The sequence below is a fragment of the Equus przewalskii genome, chromosome 30, assembly GCF_037783145.1.
Source record: "Equus przewalskii isolate Varuska chromosome 30, EquPr2, whole genome shotgun sequence".
In the NCBI taxonomy this organism is placed as follows: Eukaryota; Metazoa; Chordata; class Mammalia; order Perissodactyla; family Equidae; genus Equus; species Equus przewalskii.
Window position 1 is genome coordinate 21,126,634 of NC_091860.1, and position 22,513 is coordinate 21,149,146.

A 22,513-nucleotide genomic window follows, 5' to 3' on the forward strand; every position below is an offset into this window, starting at 1 on the left:
GTTCAAGTGCTACCCCAAACCGCAAAAGGCATCAGAGAATCAGCCCACCTTCACTGAATTTCCCCATCGTCCTTTCTCACCTGTGCATCCCTGTTCTTCTTATTTCCTCTCTAGAAATTAAATTCGGAAAGAAAACGCAACTCCACGAGCACCAGATCCACACCCACACAGTTCCCAGATCCCTTGCATTGTCCTTGAGCATAGCTGCTTGATGCATTTCAAACAATTTTTGCGAGGTTGCCTCGTGCGGCGGGTGATGGAGAATGTGAACAGTCACACCTGCAAGGACTAGCTCGAGTGACGCCCCCAGCGATGCTGTCAAACACTCCTGGAAGGGCCAGTACAGGCGACGGAGCGGAAGAGCTCACGCAGTCACTGCCTCTCTTTTTCTATATCTACTAGGACGCAAAGACCACGCCCTTCTGAGTTCACCCTGAGATTCCAAGAGAACAGATGTGACAAAGTTCTGAAACAGCCAGTCCCCAAAGATGGTCCAGGTCTCTTAAGCAATCCTGAACAGGGAAATACAATGAATGGCAAGCTTCCCCCATCACTCCGTGTCATTTCCTAGGATGACAGTGGATCTTGGGATGCCTGGACATTTCCTTACTATTCTACAGAGTGGAGCTTATCATGATTAGGAAATAAGGATCTGTATCACTCTGCATTTTTTTTAACTCTTGAAACAAATCTGCTTTCTGGTGCTTTCTTAACTAAATCACAAACCTAGGATTGTTCATGAATATACTGGCTCCAGACAGATCTATATTTTGGACTTCGGTTTCCAAGAAAATTCCAGACTCCCAAGTCTGGCTGCCAGTCTGTGTTGTTATTCCTTCATATCTGAGCAAGACTTGAGTTCCTGTAGACTTGGAGAGGCAAGAAGCACTTTGACCATCACATTTTTCTATGGCTTTGATCTTTGTTTCTCAAGTTTCACCAAAATTTAATTGAACCCAAAGACACAGAGAAAAACCTCTCTTTCAAAAACTATTTCATCATAGGAGCTTTTAAAAATAACCATAATAATCTTTTATCTGATTCAGAAACTATGAAAAAGAAATCTGCCAGGAAAAAACAAGAATAAGAAAAAAACAAAATAAACACAGGAGAAATATGTTTCAAATGTCTACATTATCTACTGTGGAAACATCTCCACGGTATTTTCAGACAATGACTGTCATGAAGATACATGGAATGTGAGAACTCTGTGTGTGTGCACGTGTGTTTCAATTTTCCATAGCTAATATGTCATAGTAAAGGGACAATATACATTTAACCACTTTTTGAATGAAAAAAAATAATAGACTTGTGATAGTAATATCTTGTCTGTTGAATAACCTATGGTTATAGTCACAAATCATATAGATAACATTATCCTCAATACAGCCCCACTGTTGTGAAAACAAACCATGATGGTCAAATCAACTTTTTATTTATTCCACTAAATTCCAGTCTCCTGCCAACACAATAGTAGATTGGAGTATACTGACTGCTCTAACAAAAGATTAAAAGTGAAAATTCACCCCACTTTATTATCATGTGTGCAACAATATTGTTCACAAATGCACCACGAACACATAGGAATATAGACCAGCAGTTAACCTCCCTTCTGCCCTCACATGGACTCCTCTCACCTCCTTCCCAAGGCCCCAGCAGCATGAGCCTTCTTCTCTCCCTCGCTCATGATCTGCTTGTAGTCTGTTTGTCTCTTCAAGAATGCCAGCTCCATGAAAGCTTGGACCCGAAGGCTCCCACTAACAGCACCTAGGATAGTGCCCGGCATGTCGGGTTGGTAGATTGGCTCAACACGCATTTGCTGACTGGATAACTGGATGCACTGACTTAGCTTCTGAGAAAAGAACTGGAGTGGATGGCCTCACTCCTTCATGATGCATTCAACCAGCTTCCCTTGCTGCCACCTACTCTTGTTTAGTTCAGTGTCAAAGGGCATGCCCAGACAGACTCACTTTCGTTGGTTAGCTGTTTTCTATGTGATTCAAAAATTCAACACAATATAAAAAGCTACATGCAGAAGGAGTCATTCTTACATCCACCCCCAGTCACTCCATTCCCCTCTGCCTGCTGCCATATGCATTTCTTTCTTATTTATCCTTCCAGTGTTTCTTTATGCAAATATAAGCAAATTCACCTGCATATTTTGGTATCCCCAACTTTCTTACATAAAGATAGCACACTTTATACACTTTCCTCTACTGTGTTCCTTTCACTTGGCAATGTAGCTGGATATCATTCCATATCAGAACACAGATCTTCATCATTCTCTTTTACCAACTGCATTCCACTGTACACACATCCATCCTTTAACGGCTCCCATATTGACTGATGGAGGCTTGGTGGCCTCCGCTGTTCTGCTGTTACACACAGAGCTTCAATAATAACCTTGTACAAATGTCATCTTATCACACGTGCAGATGTATGTGTAGGAAAGAGCCCCAGGAACAGGACTGCCACATCTGTAATGTAGGTTCACACTGCCAGACTCCCCTCGTGTAGGGTTGTTCAAAATATTCTTAGGTGCTATAAAAAGGTGGTGATACCCTAAATGTATGTGTGTGGTATAGGTCACTAGAATTTTTCCATTCTTGTCAAGGGGAGTGCTAACTTAATTCTTCACCTTCATAAAACACAGACTCTTTTAAAATTTAAATCAATGCAGCATCCCCCAGCCAGAGTTCGGTTTCCCTATTCCACTCCCATCCATCAATTCTCTGGGCTAACAGATTTTCCCTCAAGCAACCTATCAGAGGAAAACAGGCCCTCTAAAAAAGCCTTGAAAGCCTAGTTAATATGGGTGGAATTAAATTTTTATAAGAGTATTCAGGGATTCTAAATCATCAGCACATAGGTTTTTTTCATCACAATACCCAAAATGGCATGGAAAGAAAAACATAAATGAATATTTCAAAACCTTATTCATTCTAATTCAGGGGACCCCTGAAACTAGTTTATATTCTCAGAGTTTTTAGTAATTCATGACTTTTCTTCCCAATGAGATCTAAAATTAGAAAATGTTGCCTATTTGCAGAATTAACGAAAAGGTTCTTTTCCCACCCCTTCTAGAAGAGGCATGAGGAAACCACATACTTTCACATGAGAATCTCAGCCTTCAGGAAATTGAACTTCTGGTTTAGAATATTTATTACAGTCAAGGAACACAAAAGTAATGATTTGTTTTTGTACCAGCACGGATTTGCTAAACAGACGTATACTAGACTAAACTCATTCCTTTGTTATAGTTTTGTATAACGCCTTCAATTGACTTTAAACCCAATTGGCACGGACAATATGATAAACTCCATGTACCAGTGAATGTAAATTTCAATTCTAGGGACAGTCACCCTAATCAATAATTCATACTCTATTGACCAAAGCCATGCACAAGAATGTTTTTAGCAGCTTTATTCACAATAGCCCCAAACTGGAAACCATCAAACGTCCATCAAGTGTAGAATGGGTGTCTAAATTTCATACAATGGAATACCACACAGAAATGAGAAAACGCGAACAATTTATACATGCAGCAACACGAAGCAATCTCGCAAAACGTACTCCTTACTCAAGAAGTCACAGCTGGAAGCACTTCTGCTCTCTGTATTTGAGTAACAGCAGACCCTCAGCCAGTTAGCAGAATGAACGTCAGAAATGATCTTTTTCTTGATGAAATTAGAGGTTTGTTAATTACCATGGCGAGTGTTAAGAATGAGGTAAAATATTTTAGAAATTCCCTATTCTTAAACGCATGGTGTACAAGAATCCATCCAGCAAGGTCCATAGCCTCTATTCTTAGATTTGATCCTGAAAAAGGTCCGGCCATTGGTCTGCAGGAATCCTGGCTGCCTGGCGCCTGTCATAAGGGAAATGGAATCCTGCTTCTGGAATATTGGCAAATTTGCCTCAAGGGAAGCTCTCACCCCAAGTGGCGGTCAGAGCACCTAAGAAGCAGTAAGAGGCACAGACCAGGGGCTTCAGGTGATGGAACAGAACATACAGACTGGATTCCACCTGATTGCTAACACATGTTTGTTTAACACGCGTCTGACGCTGCATTTGGTCGGAAACTTGCTTTCATCATAACCTGGTAGTGAGGCTCTGGGAGAATAGCTAACCCTCACTCACCTACAACTTTTTGTTGGCTACTATTACCTACCAAAAAACCCTAACAGGATGTATGACCAGCCTGGCTTAGTTCTTAACAGCTCTGCAGACTGCTATAGTATGGAAATGTGCAGGCATACATATCACAAGGTGACAAGTCTCCTCATGATATCCTTAGGAACGAAGTGAAGAATGCGACTAGAGGTGAGAAAAGTTGGGTAGACAGGTGAATGGCTGCATAGCTCCACCCAAAGAAACAGGCTGAGCAGGGGGAGTTTCCAACAGCATGCACAGCTCATGGGGACTTGTAGGGAGAGAGAGAGGATATGAGCATGATACTTGTGGGGGACCCGAAAGCAAACCAGGTGGAAGATGCAGAATTCTAAAAGATCCCGACAGGCTGGTTTAGTGAACTGGATCTAGCAAGATTAAATGTACATTTAGGTGCACAAAAATTAACAACTCAGAACAAAAGAGGCAAGGTTCAATGATAAAATGTATTCTAACAATATTATATATTCATAATATAATATAGGATACATTATTATATTATGAATATATAATATATTATTATATTATGCATATTATATAAATTATACACAATATTAATAATACATTAACACATATTAATATATTATTAATTATATAATATTTTATATAAATTATATATAATGTTAATATATTATTTATTATATATAATACATGATATTGTTAGAATACATTTTATCATTGAACCTTGTCTATTTTGTCCCCAGTTGTCAACTTTTGTGTATATATATTATAACAAGTTCAGGTTCAACGTGAGTGGGAAGTGTGTTGGGGTCACCAAAAATACAACGCATATGTTATACTTCAATAAAAAGTCTACTTTAAAAAATGTAATGCAAACAGATATTTGTACACCAATGTTCACACCAGCGTTATTCAAATAGCTAAAAGGTGGAAGCAACCCAAGTGTCCATCAATAGATGAATGGATAAACAAAAAGTAGTATAGACATAGGATGCAATGTTATTCAGTCTTAAAAAGGAAGTTCAGACACATGCTACAACACGGATGAACCTTGAGGACATTACGCTAAGTGAAAGCAGCCAGTCACAAAAGGTCATATTCTCTATGATTCCACTTCTCTGAGGCACCTAGAGGAGTCAAATCCATAGAAACAGAAAGTGGAATGGTAGTTACCAGGGGCTGGTTACCGAGGGTGGTTAGTAGGTACAGAGTTTCAGTTAGGGAAGATGAAAAAGTTCTGGAGATGGATGGTGGTGGTACAACGTGCACGTGCTAAATACCACTGAACCGGACACCTAAAAGTGGTTAAAATGGTACATTTTATATTATGTATATTTCACCACAATTTTTTTAAGTGTATAAAAAAAAAAAGTAATGCGATCTTCTGCCACATTTATTGGAACAAAAGTCATTGTCCTGCTCCATACTCCGCTCTCAGAACATGTCCGCCAACAAGTGTGGTTTCTGTACTTTGTAAGGGATGGGCAATCTCTGCTTACTCAACCCACCTGCTCTACAGGCCCTGGCTCCTCCTTCCCTTCATACCAACTCTCCACGGGACCTGGATGGCTCATCCCTACCCTCTTCCTCGGTGAGGGAGAGGAGGAGGCTCCCAAAACAAGCGCTGCCTCAAGTCCCTGACCTCTGTGTCCTGGTTCTTGGGACCCGGGGTAAAAGGTCCATCAGCCGGAGGAGCTGACTTCTGGGATTCTCAGGGCAGGGACACCCCTTCGGGGAAGCCCGGAATTCCTGTAGGGAATAAATCTTCCAGGAAGCCTCAGCTCTCCATCCTGCTTCCTCTCCACCTAGAACCCACCCAACACACACACACACGTCCCCTCATCGCTCACTCACGTGAAAAGGTGGTCTGGGGCAGGTTGGGGTGGGGAGGCTAAGAAGCTGGGAAGAGGCTCCCTAGGGGCACCCGCATGATGCAGAGAATGTGCTAACCGGCCAGTGACCTCCAGGGCTGGGAGCACAGCTATCTGCTATGCAGTCACTGCATGACTTTGTCATTCTTCAGTTCTGGAACGACGGGAGCTTCTTTAGACAGGTAACCTGAGACACCCAGCATTTAGTCTCCTTGAATAAAACACCAGCATCTCAAACAACAACACAAAATGAACTCAAAAGGACTGTCAAAGTCCTCATTGTCACTCTAATTGTGCCTCTTTCTCTCTGGCCAGGGTACAATTTATCTAACCCCAGGAGCGCCAGGTCTGCCCAACCTACACGTCAAGCCTGGTGTGAGGCACCCCCAACCTGTTTCAATTGAGTCCATGAACCAAACAATTTCCAAATTTCCACCTCTTCTTGCTACAGAGCCATGGTTTATGTCTACAAACTGAATCCTCCTTCTCCAGGAACAAGAGATAAATGAACAAAATCAGAGTAGCACTTCCTAAAGGTATCAAACGTCAACCTTTCATGTTTACACGAGCCTTAGAGATCATTCAGTCAGTTCCACCGCCTTGTTCCTCATGTGAAGTGACTACAGTGACATAAAGTGGACTCAGCATGTGACTGACCACAGCTGGGAAACCTGAATATGAAGTGGATACTGGAGCATATTAAAAATTACTATGAACTGTGCTAATTGTAATAATGCTATTTTGGTTATATACGGAAACTTCTTTCCTTCCTTCCTTGGAAGGATGGGGGATGGATATTCATGGTAAGTATTATTAGGGTGAAATGTCAAGATATCTTTTTTCCAGTTGCGATATAATTGACATATAACATTGTGTAAGTCTAAGGTGTACAGTGTGCTGATTTGACACACTTATATGGTGCAATATGACTACCACCAAAGCACTAGCTGCCACCTCCATCACGTCACATAATTACCATTTCTGTTTTGTGATGAGAACATCTAAAACTTACTCTCTTGGCAACTTTCAAGCATATAATACAGTATTGTGAACATAATCGCAATGCTGTGCATTAGATCCCCAGAACTTACCCATTTTCTAACTACAAGTTTATATCTTTTGACCAACATCTCCCCAATTCCCCCATCCCCCAGCTCCTAGGAACCACCATTCTACTCTCTGTTTCTATGAGCTGGGTTTTTTAAATTCCACGTATAAGGGATATCATACAGTATTTATCTTTCTCTGTCTGACTTATTCACTCAGCATAATGCCCTCAAGTTCCACGCATATTGTCACAAATGGCAGGATTTCCTTCTTTCTCATGGCTGAATAATATTCCATTATATATATATATAACAGTATTCCATTATATATACATACCGTATCTTCTTTATCCATTCATCTGTTGATAGTCACTTAGGTTATTTCTATATCTTGGCTATTGTAAATAATGCTGCAATAAGATAACTTTACTTCAAAATACCTTAGCATTTTTTTTACAAATGGAGTGAGTTAAACAAGTGAACGAATGAATGAAAGGCTGAATAGCTGGCCTGACCCAGGCTACACATGGCTGGTTAGTGGCGGAGCTGCTTAATAGCTCAGTGTTCTTCCTCCAATGTTGTACAAAGGACCATTTCCAATTTTATACCCTCAACACCAGAGCAGTTACTCAAGGTGAATGCAGCCTTTCAGAGGGCCATTTGAGCCCTGCCCACTCTGCTCTAGAGGGGCTCTGCAAGCTCCAGATCAGCGTGACAAACTGCGCTTTAATGAAAAAAATAAGGTGCTAGAGTGGCCTTCTTCTCTGATCCATATGACCAAGTAATGGCCAAATATTCATTTAGCATTGGCCTGCATCGACATTTGTTCTGAGTTTCTAAGAGCACATCGGTGTACCAAGAAACTAGAATCTTTCATAACATAATAACATGACCTAAGACAATTAGTGTATAATCCTACAATAATAACCAGGAATTTCTTACCATGTACTAGGGACTATTCTAGGTGTTTTAAAAGAATGATCTCGGTTAATCATCACAACATCCAACGAGATTATTGTCCTCATCACATAGATGAAGTAACCAGAGCACAGAGAGTTTAAGAACCTTGCCAAGACCTCAGAGCCCGAAGGGAGAGAGTCAGCATTTTTGGTGACTGCCATTCCTGATGGCCACACTCCATTTCCGCAGTCACACCCGATGTTTTTCACTGGGAGAAATGGTCCAGGGATAATTCCTTCTCATTGCTGTCTTTAAAAATAGAAGAGAAGAATAAAAACAAAAGGTGAAAGAGGAAAACAAAATCTGGCCCATAGGCCAAAACAAAATGGGTGAGGTCAGAAAAGTCCTTCACTTTGTTTTTCTCATGGAAAATTCAAATCATTCAAGTGCCATTTGACTCTCTTTTCCAAATAAACCTGGGCAAGCAGTCCAGCTCTGCAATTTCTCCTCTAGAGAACTCTCTGGAGGTTGCCCGCTGGGCAGCAGAGGCCCAAGGCTGCCCTTTCAGCCTGTTGTCCTGATGTGATAGAAAGCTGTCAATCATTCTTTTTAAGGGCTCTGGGCGAGCTTCTGCAGAAAAGTCTTCACACACGCACACACACACACACACACACACACACACACACAGGAAATAAAGGAGGATGTGGTAACCTTTCAATGCCTTGGTCATTACTGACAATGATTTCGAATGAATCTTCATACCTAAATTACTTCTTTAAAGTTTTGCCTTCAAGGCTAAAATGAGACACAGACCAAAAAAAATCAGATCCAAACAACCTCTCCTAGAAAAAGGGAGATGTCTTAAGAAGAATTGGGGAAACTGCCTGGTGGAATGGTTCCTGGTCCTGTTCCTGTCCCAGGGTCCCTTCCTTCCATTTAATCCACTTATTCCCAACAGGAATAAGTTAAAGGTGTCTCATGATATCTTAGAATAAGACACAGAATTCTCAAAGCAAGTCAAAGTCAAACCAAGATACAGCATATGTAGCATCTGAAGGCATGAAGGGAAGGGGAGACCAAAAACAAGAACCCAGAGTTCTAATTCCAAACGGGTCAGTAATTACTGGCATGAAGGTTGCTGCAAAGGACCTAGGTTACAAGAAGAGAAAGGATTTTATCACAGCTACTGTCCGTACTTGAAGAATCTGAGCTTTCTCAAATATTAGCAAGCTGAACAATGAAGGTAATAATTGAGGCAAAGAGGCCATATTTCTTACAGGCAGTAGAAATGAACAGCGGTATCTACAAAAGACAAGAGTCTCTCACACAGAATATCTTCCTTGCAGTAGTTGGAAACTTCTCATTCCTCCCAAAAATTTACTATTGTTAAAATTAGCATTTGACATTCACCAAATGCCAACATGTCTATAACTGCTATTATGACTGCATCATTCGTTCACCTCTGAACTGACTTTCAAAACATTAACTTCGTCCCAGAAATCAACAGTCAGGCGTGAAGATGAGGAGGCAATTAAAAGTTACGCCAACAATAAAAACAAATTAGTGATACAATTTTCTGCAGCTGTCAAGGCATGGTTTATGAGTTTTACATTAAAAAGACTAGGAACTTTTTTTCTCTTTTTACTACTGCAGACAGTGCAAATGCAAATGATTATAATGGCTAAAGGTAAGTCAGAAAAAGATAAGACTCTTAGGACAATCTCCTGTCTAAAAATGTGTGTTAACATGACTAGACGATGGTACTTCAAATACCCAAAGGAAAGTCTGTCTACTGAGCAGCCCAATCACGTCTTCTCCTTTCTGGTCCATATTTTGGTGCAATATATGTCATAGTCGGTAATGGCAAGGCTAACATGGAAGCCAGCAAAGTACCAGGAGAGAGCAGATCTGAGGGTCATCTTTCATGCCAAAGGAAGCCAAAACAAAAATGACAAAACCAAAGGTAAATCTAACCAAACTCTAGCCATGCAATATTAAACAGGTTCCAAGGCGGTTTCATTTCAGAACTCTCACATTAACTCAATTAGCATATTCTCCTTCTCAAAGTCTCAGAGACCAGGGAAATGGAGGTTTCTCCATTGTCCTTCCCATGCCTGACTACATGAGCACAACACGTGGTTCGTGCCTCCACGACGGCAATTACAATACAATATTGTGACTACTAATTTCTATGGTTGTCTGTCCCCTCCCTGCCACTGCAGGTCCTGAAAATGCCAGTGACATCATTTATCCATCTGTATGTTTGACAGCAGTGCCTGGCGCACAGTGGGCATCCATCATTTCTGTTCCATAAATACTGAACAGGTCTTATAAACAGACACTCGCTGAGAAGACTTTCTGCTGATAAATACCCTTCCTACTCAAGCCACAATTTCACTACTGAAGGTTAATTTCTCTGGATCTGTCTTCCAGAGTACTTCACAAAATAGATATCTCTGAGCAGGGTGTCACTGTTTTCTCAACTGCTGTGGGCTAATATAGAAAGAGAGTAAAAGCAAATGGCTCCAAATGGAAAGAAGATGAGAAAGGAAAGAAAAAGTAAGGGAGGAGGAGTGGAGAGAGGAAAGGAAATGAGAAGAAAATATAAGGTGAGAAAGAGGCAAAGAAAACCCCATCTTCAGAGTTTTGCCTGGAATCCACCATCACTGCCTCCTCTTCCGGTGAATTTTGGACATTTCCAAATATATTAATTTGGTTTTTTTTTTAAAGATTTTATTTTTCCTTTTTCTCCCCAAAGCCCCCCAGTACGTAGTCGTGTATTTTTAGTTGCAGGTCCTTCTAGTTGTGCTATGTGGGACACCGCCTCAGTGTGGCTTGATGAGCGGTGCCATGTCCGCACCCAGGATTCGAACCGGTGAAACCCTGGGCCACCGAAGTGGAGCGCGCGAACTTAACTGCTTGGCCACGGGGCCGACCCCCAGGTATATTTGTTTCTAACATGCTTCTCCTTACAAATGAAATGGTGGAAACAGGTTTCCACACTCCCCAAAATGCTTAATAATGGTTGAAAGTTCTTTTTTGCTCTTTTTCTTGTTAGAAAACAAAAGAAGAGAAAAACATTCCACATACAACCTTTCATGATCTAAAAGAGCCACAACACTAGACTTTAAACATATTAAAATTCCAACTGAAGAGGCATGTTCAAGGTTGGGGGTGAAACTACAGTGAAAATGAATGGAAGGGCTTTGCAGATCTGACATAAAATGTTAGCAGAACGAAGTTTCATTTTTGTATAATGTTTAAGAGAAATCAAAGTTTTAAGAAAAGCAAATTCTAGTACAAACTACTTGAATAACTCTTTGAGCCTATGGTTTAAATTTTACTGAGTTTTGGTTCATTTGAATTTATTAATAAGACCTGGAGAATTATTGCTGCTCCATTTTATGCCATCAAAGAGATCCCCTTTCCTAACTTCAAAAATAAATTGCAAATTTCCATTTTTTCAACTTTTTGTGCAAGAAAATTCATTTCTGACTATTATCATAACTGACGATTATCGAGTGCTTCTCAGGTTATTTGGGGGTTTTTGTTCCCATCTTTGAGGATGGAGTAGAATATATAAAGAAAACTTAAGTTTAGACTGAAAGAGAAAAAAAAGAGTTTGGCTTTTGTCACACCAAATTAAACAAACAAAAAAATGTATCCAAAAGGACAAAAATATAACATGAATGGCAGGAGGAAAAAAAACACCAAGCAACAGATCTACTATTTCATAATTACTACATAATTCAAAAGAGACGTTTATGAGGAGTTGCAAGGAATGAACCCCAGGCCAAGGCAACCCCATCTCTGGCTTTTGCCAGATTTAAAGAGAAGTTTCTCTAGAAAGTAAGACAAGTCAGGCCACCAAATTCTTTCCCACTTTGTTCAGAAAAACAAAATCTCCTCAGTCTGTCTGGTATCAAAGACACACAGAAGGAACAAAGTAAACCTTTGCCCCCTCAGGACTCTGCAGCCGTCGGGTTCAAGTTCAAGCCACAAACAGTCCCGCTGGGCAGCTTGTTCACACAGCAGCTGTTCACCCTGACGATGCTAAGATGCTAACGGAAGGAAGGGGGATGAACAGTGAGTGCAAAAATCCACCATTGTTATCACAACCAAGCCCTCCGACGCAGGCCAACCATAAAATGCACACCATTTCTGTTGTATCCATTGAATCTTCATCGCTCACTAAACGGTGACAAAGCTTACTGCAGATATAAAGGGAGGCACATTCACAGAATAATTTTGAAAACATGTGGCTCTTGTTGTTTGGCTTCCAGTCAACAAATGCACCCATAGATGAGCACTTTCAATAAATATTAAACCACAACAAACAACCATTCTGGTCTGTGAGGCACCCGTAGTCTTTTTACCCAAAGAAAGTACCTGTCATAATAACTCTAAAAATGAGTTGTGGAAAAGAAAAATAATTTCAGCCTGTGGCAAACAGAACAATAGTCCTCAGACAGCCAGGCACTGGGACTTGGGATAATAGCTACTAGAAGACAGGAATCTGTTCTACCCAGATACCTGTCTCCCCCACGTGAGGGGTGCACAGCTCTGTTTTACTAACTGGGAGGGGAAGATGGGAAAGAATCCGGTCCCAGAAGGCTGAGATCTCGGGAAAATTCCATGGAAAGCCAAAATCAAATAGAAGTACGTGTCTTTCTAAAGAACGAGAGTAATATGGTGCTATTCAAGGGTGTGGTTTGCATTCAGCGTCCAAAGACAAGTTTCTTTATTGGTTGTTGTTTAACTAAAGTCAAAACTATTAACTGTGTGGTCACATGGAGCAAGGCAGGACGGAAAGAGGGAGGCTCCCTCGATGCCATGGAGAACAAACCCATCACATCTCTACCATGACGTCTCAAACCTCAGAAGCTACGATGAGAATTTTAAATCTTCAGGTTAATAATTCAGAGTACAACACCCAACATGTAGACCCACTTAAACTGGGTAAGAGGTCAGCAGTAATAGCAAAATTTCATGAGATGAGGCTTGACCCACTCATAGCACCCTGAAGACACAACGCGGAGAGACAGCAAGGAGCAGGGCTACGAACACGTGGGTAATCCTCAGGTTCACCACTCTGTGATTAGGCAGGGCTCTCCAGAGAAACAGAACCAAAAGGAGAGAGAGAGAGACGTAAAAGGAAATTTATTATAGGAATTGGCTCACGGGGTTATGGAGGCCAAGAAGGCCCACAGCCTACCATCTGCAAGCTGGGGAGCCAGGAAAGCTGGTGGTGTAATTCAGTCTGAGTCCAAAGGCCTCAGAACCTGGGGAGCTGATGGGGTAGGTCCCAGAATCTGAAGGCCCAAGAACCAGGAGCTCCGAGGTCCAAGGGCAGGAGAAGATGGATGTCCCAGCTTAAGAAGAGAGAGTGAATTCTCCCTTCCTCCGACTTTTTGTTCCATTTAGGCCCTCAATGGATTGGATGCTGCCCACCCATGCTGGGGAGGGCAATCTTCTTGACTCGGTCCACTGATTCAAATGCAAATCTCTTCTGGAAACACCCGCACAGACACACCCAGAAATAACGTTTTACCAGCTCTCTGGGCATCCCTTGGCCCCAGTCAAGCTGACACATAAAATTAACCATCACAATATGTTACTGCAAAAGTACTCTAAATTCACGGCCTTGTTTTTCCTTCTTTTCTGTGGTTTTCATTCAGCAAACAAACACCAAGTGCCAGCTTTCTGAATAGCCACACAGAAGGCGTTTTGGGGAGATACCAACAATATCCTGGTCCCCTTCAAATCAAGTGAATCCTAAACAAGTATGCCAAAATTCCACGCACTGGAACTATCAGATTCTGCTTTCCATGGCCCCATTTCAGCCTTCTTTTATTGACTAAATTACCAAGCAAGATTGGGACAGAGGACTGTAAGAAAGCCTACAGTATTTTGTTTGAAAAAGCAAATATAAAAAAAAATCTAACCCTTCAATCTGAGAAAGGAAAAAAAAAAAAACAAACAACAATCATGCACCTGGAACAGGAAATGAGGGCAAAAGGAAAAATACCAATTGTTGGTAATGAAATCCTGTGGTCTGAAGAAGGGCACTTGGTAGTGAGGGAAATGATCCGCAAACCTCCAGGAAAGAGTTAGGCATAAAAGGAGCTGAGGTTAGGAAAGTTGTTCAGCTGGGACACTGGGACCTCTCCATGCCCCATGACCTCTGAGAGAAGAACAGCATAACGAGGGTAATCCTGAGGCTGGCTGAGATGAAACTGACCTAGCACCTGGTGTGTGGTCTGTCGGTTTCTCCCCAGTGATACGACGTAATTCATGTCCCACCTGCCCTCATGCCCAGAATGCATCTGGGCACAGTCTGTGGTTCTCTTCCGTTATCTACTGAGATCCTGCAGGGATCTTTAAATCGCTATGTAGCATTTGCATTTACTTGAATTCTGTGGACCTTGTACAAGACTCCCCCCAAGGGAAGGGTCTCCTCCTGCAGTGTGGGAGTTCCCATCACTGACCCTTCACCATCTTGGGAGCAGCTGGCTGAAATCTGGACTTCAAGGTGTGCAAACAGGGGTCAGCCCCAAGGAGAGCAGGGCACAGGTGACGAGGTGACCATGAAGCTGGATGACGGGGAGTCTGCAAGGGGCAAGCAACCCTGACTTCTCCCGCAGAAGTCTGGTGCCCTGACACCATTCATTCACTCATTCATTCACTCATTCCCACTTTGGAGGGAAAGTAAAAGCCTTCAAATCTGGCCACAGCCCCCTAGTCAGACCTGCCAGAGACACACAAACACAGACAGCAGACGAACGAGCCCCAAATCACCCACGGAGTTACCTGAAAATGAAGGTGGGTTGATAGGAAAGAACTTCAGAGTCCCAGCCTCGCGTGACTGGGAAAACTCTCTGGGGCCGTCACCCACCACCGCAGGCAAATTCCAGTCTATCTCTGTGGGCCAAACGGATTCCATTCTCTCTCTCACCATCACCAAAGGTGAAGAAGTGCTCCCAGCCTTCAGGAGAAGCCTTTCCCATTGTGCCCAATGAGCCGGCAGAGTCTGGAAACCACCATTCCTCAGGTCTACCCCAAATCCTTCTCCCTAAGGTATAATGCCAGACCCAAAGGGTCGCCACAGCTAGCTCTGCTCAAGGAGATGTGGCCATGTGGCCGAGTCTTCTCAGTTGTCTATTCCCAGGCGTGACCTGACTCTCCAGACCCCAGCACATGACTGAAAGGAAGGTCATGGTTGAGAGTAGTAGGATGTCAGGAAAAATAGTCAGGAGCTGCAAGAGGTTGCAGACAACATCCTCAGATCTTCCATGGAAGCAAGGAGGTGGTAAATCTTAAAACGTAACCTGGAAAAGGTGGATAACAGCCATCACTTCTAGCTCTCCTAGGTAATCCCCTCAGGGAAGCAGAAAAGAAGGAGAAAAGTTAGATGTGGCCATGCAGGCAAGATGAGAGGCATGTAAAGCATGGACACTCCCCACGTCACTGCCCCTGGAGGAAGAGAGGACACACTCCCTCCACCCACTGGGCTCTCGGCTGCTCCTCACTAGGCAGGCTGGCGCTCTGAATAGCTACACTGGTTTTTCTTGGGTCTTAGTGAATCTTTTAACAAAAGTATTCCTTGGGGATGTGGGGGTCATTTATTACCTTTTGGTAGTGCATGTAATTAACCAATTCCCTCGGGGGTGTCTGAGAATCTGTCCTGCATCCCATTCAATCTCTCCATCTCCATTTCTCCATCTACTCTCACCTCAGCGACTGAATGATCACAGCCCTGGATTCATCCAGACCTGACTCCCTCTAGCAACTGAACCACCTCACACTCAGTAAGGAACGAGCTAAGAGCAGAGCTCGGTTTCCACGTCTTCCCTCAGTAACCAGGGATTACAGCGAAGCGGTGAAAACAGCTCAGGGCTCCAAGCGGCAGATGGAGAGGTGAGATGCGTGTTTGATTAACTTACCCACAAAACTGCCTCTAACATTTTGGTTTATGGTTTTAATTTGTTCTTCCTTTCTCTGCTACAATAATAAGGCAATAAGAACAAGATGGAGGAATCATAAATTTTTAAAAATAAGAAAATGAGGCAAATCTCCTGAGTTGTTATTCAGAACTCAATAAAAGCATTCAAAAATATTAATCACATTGCTGCACAAAAGCTCCAAGACTGAGAAGCCCCAGAGAGAAAGGATGGAGAGATCCGATGCTCAGGACTCGTGATTCCAGCCCCAGCCCTGCCCCTAAGGAAGCGGGTGGTCCTCAGAGTCTGGGTAGCTCTCGGCCTCAGTTTCCCCACTTGCAAAACCGACAAAGTACTGTCTCTTCAGATGACACAGCATGTGGCCCACAAGTAGGATGGAGAAAAGTCGTGTAACTACTTCACATGATTTCGAGACAAGGCTAAACTGATTTCGTGAAAGCTCTAGATATTCTGAAGCACACTGATCCCTTTCACTCTCACCAGAAGCAAAAACTCAGGGCTGCACGGGGCTGCCAAGCTGTAGCACTGACATCAGCCCACCTACGAAGAGGGTAAGCGCCCCAAGAGGCTTTGGTCTCTTAGAAAGCCGCGGCTTCCCTGGGGGACGTATTTATCACATGGCTTTGCTGAGCAATCCCTCTTTCCATGGCAAGTACAGAGGTCAACATCCGGTTAATCCCATCTAAATGCTCACAAATTCCAAAAGAGCGGAATCCGAAGTGATAAAGGATTTTTGATGATTATCCTGGCTGCTGACTTCTGTCCAAGAGAGAACCGCAGGAGAGAGAGAAGGGGCGTGTGTGTCTTCATCATTATGTGTGGCAACTACAATGAGGTCAGAGGAAGTCAGAAGGCTGGAGAAAATAAGAGGAGAAAGCAAGCAGGATGGACTATGAGAAACAAAATGGAAGGAGTAGGCGGCCCCACATGGGGGTGGTAAAGCGTTGTTGCAAGAGCCGCGCTCCCTTGGCCCATGTGGCCCACCAGATACTAAACCAGTAAATTAAATCAAATTAATGCAAACAGTCATGCGTGCACAGTGCAGGGACTTCCCAGAAGTGAAACCTCAGGAGGAATGCAGCTGCAGACGCACAGCTTCCTCTGCCCTCGTCTTCCAGATGCACCTGTGTGGTCTCCGTCGTACCTTCGTCAGACCTGAACGTGGTGCCCATGGTTTTCCAGTCCCTGTGCCATATGCTGGGTGCCCCGAGATGGATGTGTAGAGTCCCGGGTGTTATGGGAGAGACGATGGGGCGGGGGTGGGCCACTGTGACATTCGGTGGTCAGGAAAGAATGCGCTGAGGAGGTGACATTTAAACTGCGGGCTGAAGTATGAGAAGAAGCCAGCTAGGCAGAGAGAGAAGGGTTGGGGAGGAGAAGGAAGAGTCACCTAAGAGGAAAGAGCACGTACCGGGCCCTGAGATGAGAAAGGGTTTTGGTGCAGGAAGAACTCAACCAAAGCCAGTGTGGCAGGAGAGGGTGGTGGGGGAGGCGTGGCTGCAAGACATGAGAGCAGGTCTGGAGAAGTAGACAGAGGCCACACCATGTTTGGCCTCTCGGGCCAAGTAAAGGAAGTCCGGTTGTATTCTGTATGTGGTGTGGTGGGAGGGCGACAGAAGCTTTGGAACAGGGCATGCCTTGATCTGACTGCTGTTCTCCAGGCTTGTGTTGGCTCCCATGGAGAGGCTGAATTGATGAGGGCCAACACAAAAGGAGGGAAAGCACTGGAAAGCACCCACCGAGGAGACACACGACAGTGTCTTGGACTAGGGTGGTGGTAGTAGAGATAGAGAGAAATGTATGCCTCTGAGGAATATGAGGCAGAATTTTGAAAGTGGAATAAGAAAAGCAACTGGTGAGAAAAAAGTGTGAGGCAGGAGTCTTTAACAGCAGCCTAAAACTTCTCAGTCTAATTTACAAATCGAGAGCCTAGGCGAGAGGGCTCACGGGAGCCAGGCAAGGATGCTGAGTACTTCGGACACAATCCAGCACTTTCTTGTCAAAAGAGGGTAAATTCTAGCCCTGTGACATTTCCCTAGGAGTAAAATGGATGAAAGCAAATGAAGGGGAACAGGATTTCAGCCTCTAAGATTGCCAGCGGAAGGACAGAACCAGGGGCTGAGTTAATCTCTGCCCTCCCATGTCTATCTTCTACCCTCCTGCATCCTGCTCTCTGTCCCAGAGGCCACCCGACAGAGGCATCACTCAGGCTCACTGGCCCTCTGGCTTTGCCGGCCAATGGAGGACATCGTCAGAAGAACAGACGGCAAGAGGAGAGACATCCAGGTATTTAGGAGCTTCGGTCCAGGGCTCCAGCAATAGCTGTGTCCCCACAACCATGGTTCCCTCTGGCACCCATTCTCCAGGGCTTGTTGGATTCCTCCTGTCGCCCCTTGGGCTACAGGTGGCACTAGTCTTTGCTCACCCAAATAGCTATCGCTGAATCTCTTCACTCTACACACACTTCTGTTGTTAGACCCCCTATTTTAAAGTCTCTTTATCAGAACCATCTGGAGTGAGTTCCCTGTCCTGCTGGGACTACCTCTGAAACACTAGAGATGCCCAGTTGCCTTGAAAACCCTCTTCAGCAAAAACACAGCAGCCCAACAAGCAGGGAGGGTGGGGTGCCTTCCTGGTGTCCCGGGGTTGACTCCACATCCTGTCCCACTATTCCACAGCTCAAAGAAGACTCATTGAAGAGGAATCATTGCAGGGCTCAAAAGAATCACTTATCATGAACACTATGCTAAGGAGAAAACCGCAGAATACCCGGATCAGCTAAAGTTAAAGAGCTGACGTGGATCTGGCATGGTCTGTCCTCCAGCCCAATCTCAGTGGCCTGAGTTATCTAATAGCAGGCTAAGAATTTTCTAGTCTACATTCCCAGTTCTTCCACCATCGCATTCAAAAAGGTTTCTAGCGCAGGATTTTAAAGTCTTCCCGTCATCATATATGAATTGGGATGACTGATATATTACGTTTTCTTATTTGGGAGGAATTCTATCTTTATCTTGCCCATTTATTCACTTGTTTAACAAATATCTATCAATATTTGTTGGTACTGGCAGGCACTGGGCAAACCTTGGAGAGCAGTGACCAAGATAGAGTCCTTCGCCCTTAAGGAGATGAGAACCTGGTTTTAAGGAGCGAGATAAAGAAACACGCACAATTAAACACACGGAAGTAAGTGGTACACAGAGCTGACAGGCGCCGGAGAGCATCGGGGCCGGGGGGAGAGGTATCTTGTCTAGTATGGAGGAGAGAACAGGGAAGGTTTCCTGGGTGGAATAAAATCCATATAGAGGCCAACGGGATGTGCCAGAGCCAGGCCAAGAGAGCTGATGGGTCAGATTCAAGGTGAACAGACTCACGTGTGTAAAGGCTGGAGATGGAAGAGCGAACAGGGCAGAGGCTAGGAGTTCCACGTGGCTGAAGCAGAATGGGACAGGGAGGACAGAGGTGAACAGGCTGGGTGTGTGGGCGGCACCTGTGGCAGGCCTTACAAGTAGAGGAACCATATAGCTTATCACCCAAAGCAGGACATGTTAAGAGTGACATATTTACACTGAGAATACTGACATAAGCCGGCACTGTCCCAGACACACCAGGCGCACGGTCATTCCACTTACACTGACCCTTATACAGGCAATGGGAAGTCCCTGACTGGGTCTGAGCACAGCAGTCACAGGATCAGATCTGTGCTTCAGGAAAATCACTGTGGGCCTCTCGCAGACAATAAGCTGGAGAGGGGCGCAAACTGAAGAAAGTGAGAGCAGCGAAGATGCTATGGGAGAAATTCCGGAAAGAGATGGTGAGGGCTCACTCCATGGGAGGTGGGGTGAGGGGGGGCGGTCACTGTTAATAGATAAATTCAAGAGACTGAAATTGAAATTCAAGATGTGGGAGAGGCATCAGACATGGGGGTTGGGAGAAGAGATGAGAGGTAGAGGAAGGAGCCCAAATCTTAACTGGTCATCTGGCTGGGCCAAGTAGGGGAGTATGTGGGGCCACTGGGAGATGGAGGACTCGGTGAGGATGGCGAGGGGAGAGTCCGCTTGAGACACGCTGGCTTTGATCATTTAGGGATGCCCAGGGAGCCACAGCATATTGGGGCTAGGACCCGGGAAGGAGACCTGGGCTGGAAACGGGACTTGGGACTTCTGAGCATATACGTGATGATTAAAGGTCCCCCTGAGATTGGGCGGCTGTGACCTTGAGGAGAAAAGTCTCCATGGAGGGTTGGGGTGTACAGGCTGCAGTGAGTGGAGAAGTAAGGGGACGAAGAGGCAAATCAGGCAGGACACTTGGTCCTGGAGGCTGTACTCTGACTAGGGCTGGGGCCACTGCACAAGACAGATAAAGGCTCTGAGCAGGAAGGTACCAGATGCACTTGAATAGACGCAAACGTCATAACCCGGGCACTAGCAAAAGGCCTCCTGAAATTCAAATACACACCATGCAGGGTCTTCTTCTTGATTTTGGTTCCACAGAAACCAAACCCTAAAATAACCAAATTGGGCAGGATAAAATGTTCATGGTTGTCTGAACAGACCTGAAGGGAAACGTTTCTTATATCCAAATCTGAGACATTCACACTATCATTTCAAGCTGGTCAATCTGACTGGAGAGAGAGAGAGACCAAACTGTCACTGATGCTCCCAGACAAACAGAGGTGCTGTGTACCTGGGTGGTCCTCAGCACCTCACTCAGTGCTAGAGAGAGAATTTGTCACAGAGTAGGATGCAAGGGGCCTTTCTTTTTGACACATTAAGTAATCACTCCTATAATACTCGATGAAATCCACCAGTACAGATGAAAACTCTCAAGTGCCTAGAAGTACAAGGAAGGAGCACACACATCCCCCTCTTTCCTCTGTTATTCTGGACCATAAAACCATCCTTGCTTTCCAGATATAAGCTCAAGTTCCACGTACCTAAGCAACCCCCTCAAAAGAAAGAAGTAACATTGTGTAAATTTTTACAAAGAAAAATCATTACATTACCCACATATTTCCTAAAGAGAGCTCAGACTGAGAGCCAGAGTACTATTTTCTATTTATCTGTACGGTCTTTTTTTGCTTCTTTTTGAAGCTCAAGCTTCTTCTCCACCTTAACTGGTGTTGCAATGGCATGCTGGAGCTTGAAAGACAGCAGTTATTCACATCCAGGGAGCTGCATCCCCTTGTAATACCTGTTATTATGTGGTAATGCTCCTGGACGTGGGGCGCCTTCAGTCAGAGTTGGTGAGTTATTTTTTGATCGTAACATTGTGTAATTATCTCATTACCAGCACACGCTGAAAATCAAGACTAACCAGAGAAAGGAAAGGCTCCATCCTTCGTCCTTCCTGTGATACACAATTACAGTCCTTACCAAGGACTCACCACCAGCAGATTTATCTGCCCCTCAGTATCTGGTCAGGGGTAGAACACAGGGGAGAATTTTCCTAGGGTGTAACTATCAAAGATCAGTGAAAATGGTTCCCAAATGCCAGGCTTCAAGGAAATAAAATAAAATCACCAGGGCGTGATTGGGAATTACCAAAAAGAACCGAGGCAAATGGCCCAGCATAACCAACGGACAGTGAAATAGGCATGGCTCAAACTGGAAAGGAAGGCGATGGTTTAGTTGTCCTGGTTATACTGGGTGACACTGCTGGCTGGGAACACCTGGGCTTTAAGCTCCCTGAGGTCCTGATGAAAAAAGCACAATGGACACTGCTCTGCCCACAAAGTCTTCGGCACTCAGCATCAGGCATATAAGCAAGGCGCGCTGTTAGGATTTTATTCTCCTCACTAAGTTCACAGAGCAAAGCCCAGGCTGACTCAAGCTTGAGAGAAAGTGCTTCCTCCTTTTGGATGTGAAAGAGGGAAGGAGACCAGGTGCAAACACCTGGAGCTCCACCTGCCTGGTCTTCAAATTCCTTACCCAGAAAGGCAGGCAGCCAGGCTGGGTTCCTGGGAAACCTCTGCCTCCTAAGAGGTACAAGGCTGGATATTTCATAATAAAGTCTGCAGGGCCCTGAGTGCCAGTTCAAACCAGTAAGAGGGACTCCTGTAGGCATGAGGGAAAGCAATATGTTTACTTTTTCAGAGGGAGGTGAGAGGAAAGCTCATGGAGCAGACACTGCAGGGATGTTCAAGGAGCCTGTCTGAAGCACGCCACGCTCCTCCTCGTCTGAAGGCCAGAGCGTGGACTCCTCGGTTGGCCCAGATACTAACGGGAGCCCTGAGGAGAGATGACAGCCCTCTGGGAATGGAGGAGAATACTCCTGACACTTTATTTTCTAGGAGGAAAATGGAGTCACCCTCAGGCAGGTTATAACTTGGCATTGGCGGCAAGAGTCCTCATGTGACGCACTTGGTTTTCTCCTGAAATCTTGTCTTCCTAGATTACATGACAGCCCTTTGCAAGAGGAAGGCTGTTGAAAAAACCCAGAAACTCCAGGCAGTCTGGGATGTTGCATTTTCTAGACAACTCAAAAAAGAAATACTTTTGTCTAAGATTTCCCCTAAAAAGTCCCAAACAAAGGGTTAATTTAGTAAACTTCAGTCATTTCCATATCTTACTAATCCAGAAAATCCATTGCCAATAAGACCTTGTTG

General features: G+C 44.2%; 1 protein-coding gene and 1 non-coding gene across 5 annotated transcripts in view; both read right to left on the reverse strand.

Annotated features, from left to right (window-relative positions):
* CAMK1D (calcium/calmodulin dependent protein kinase ID) overlaps positions 1-22,513 on the reverse strand; it is a 390,312-nt gene that overhangs the window by 314,045 nt on the left and 53,754 nt on the right. The gene's annotated exons all lie outside the window — the stretch shown is intronic.
* On the reverse strand, positions 2,524-2,651 carry LOC139080575 (U6atac minor spliceosomal RNA). The gene has a single exon (XR_011535185.1). It is a non-coding gene; the product is annotated as a U6atac minor spliceosomal RNA (small nuclear RNA).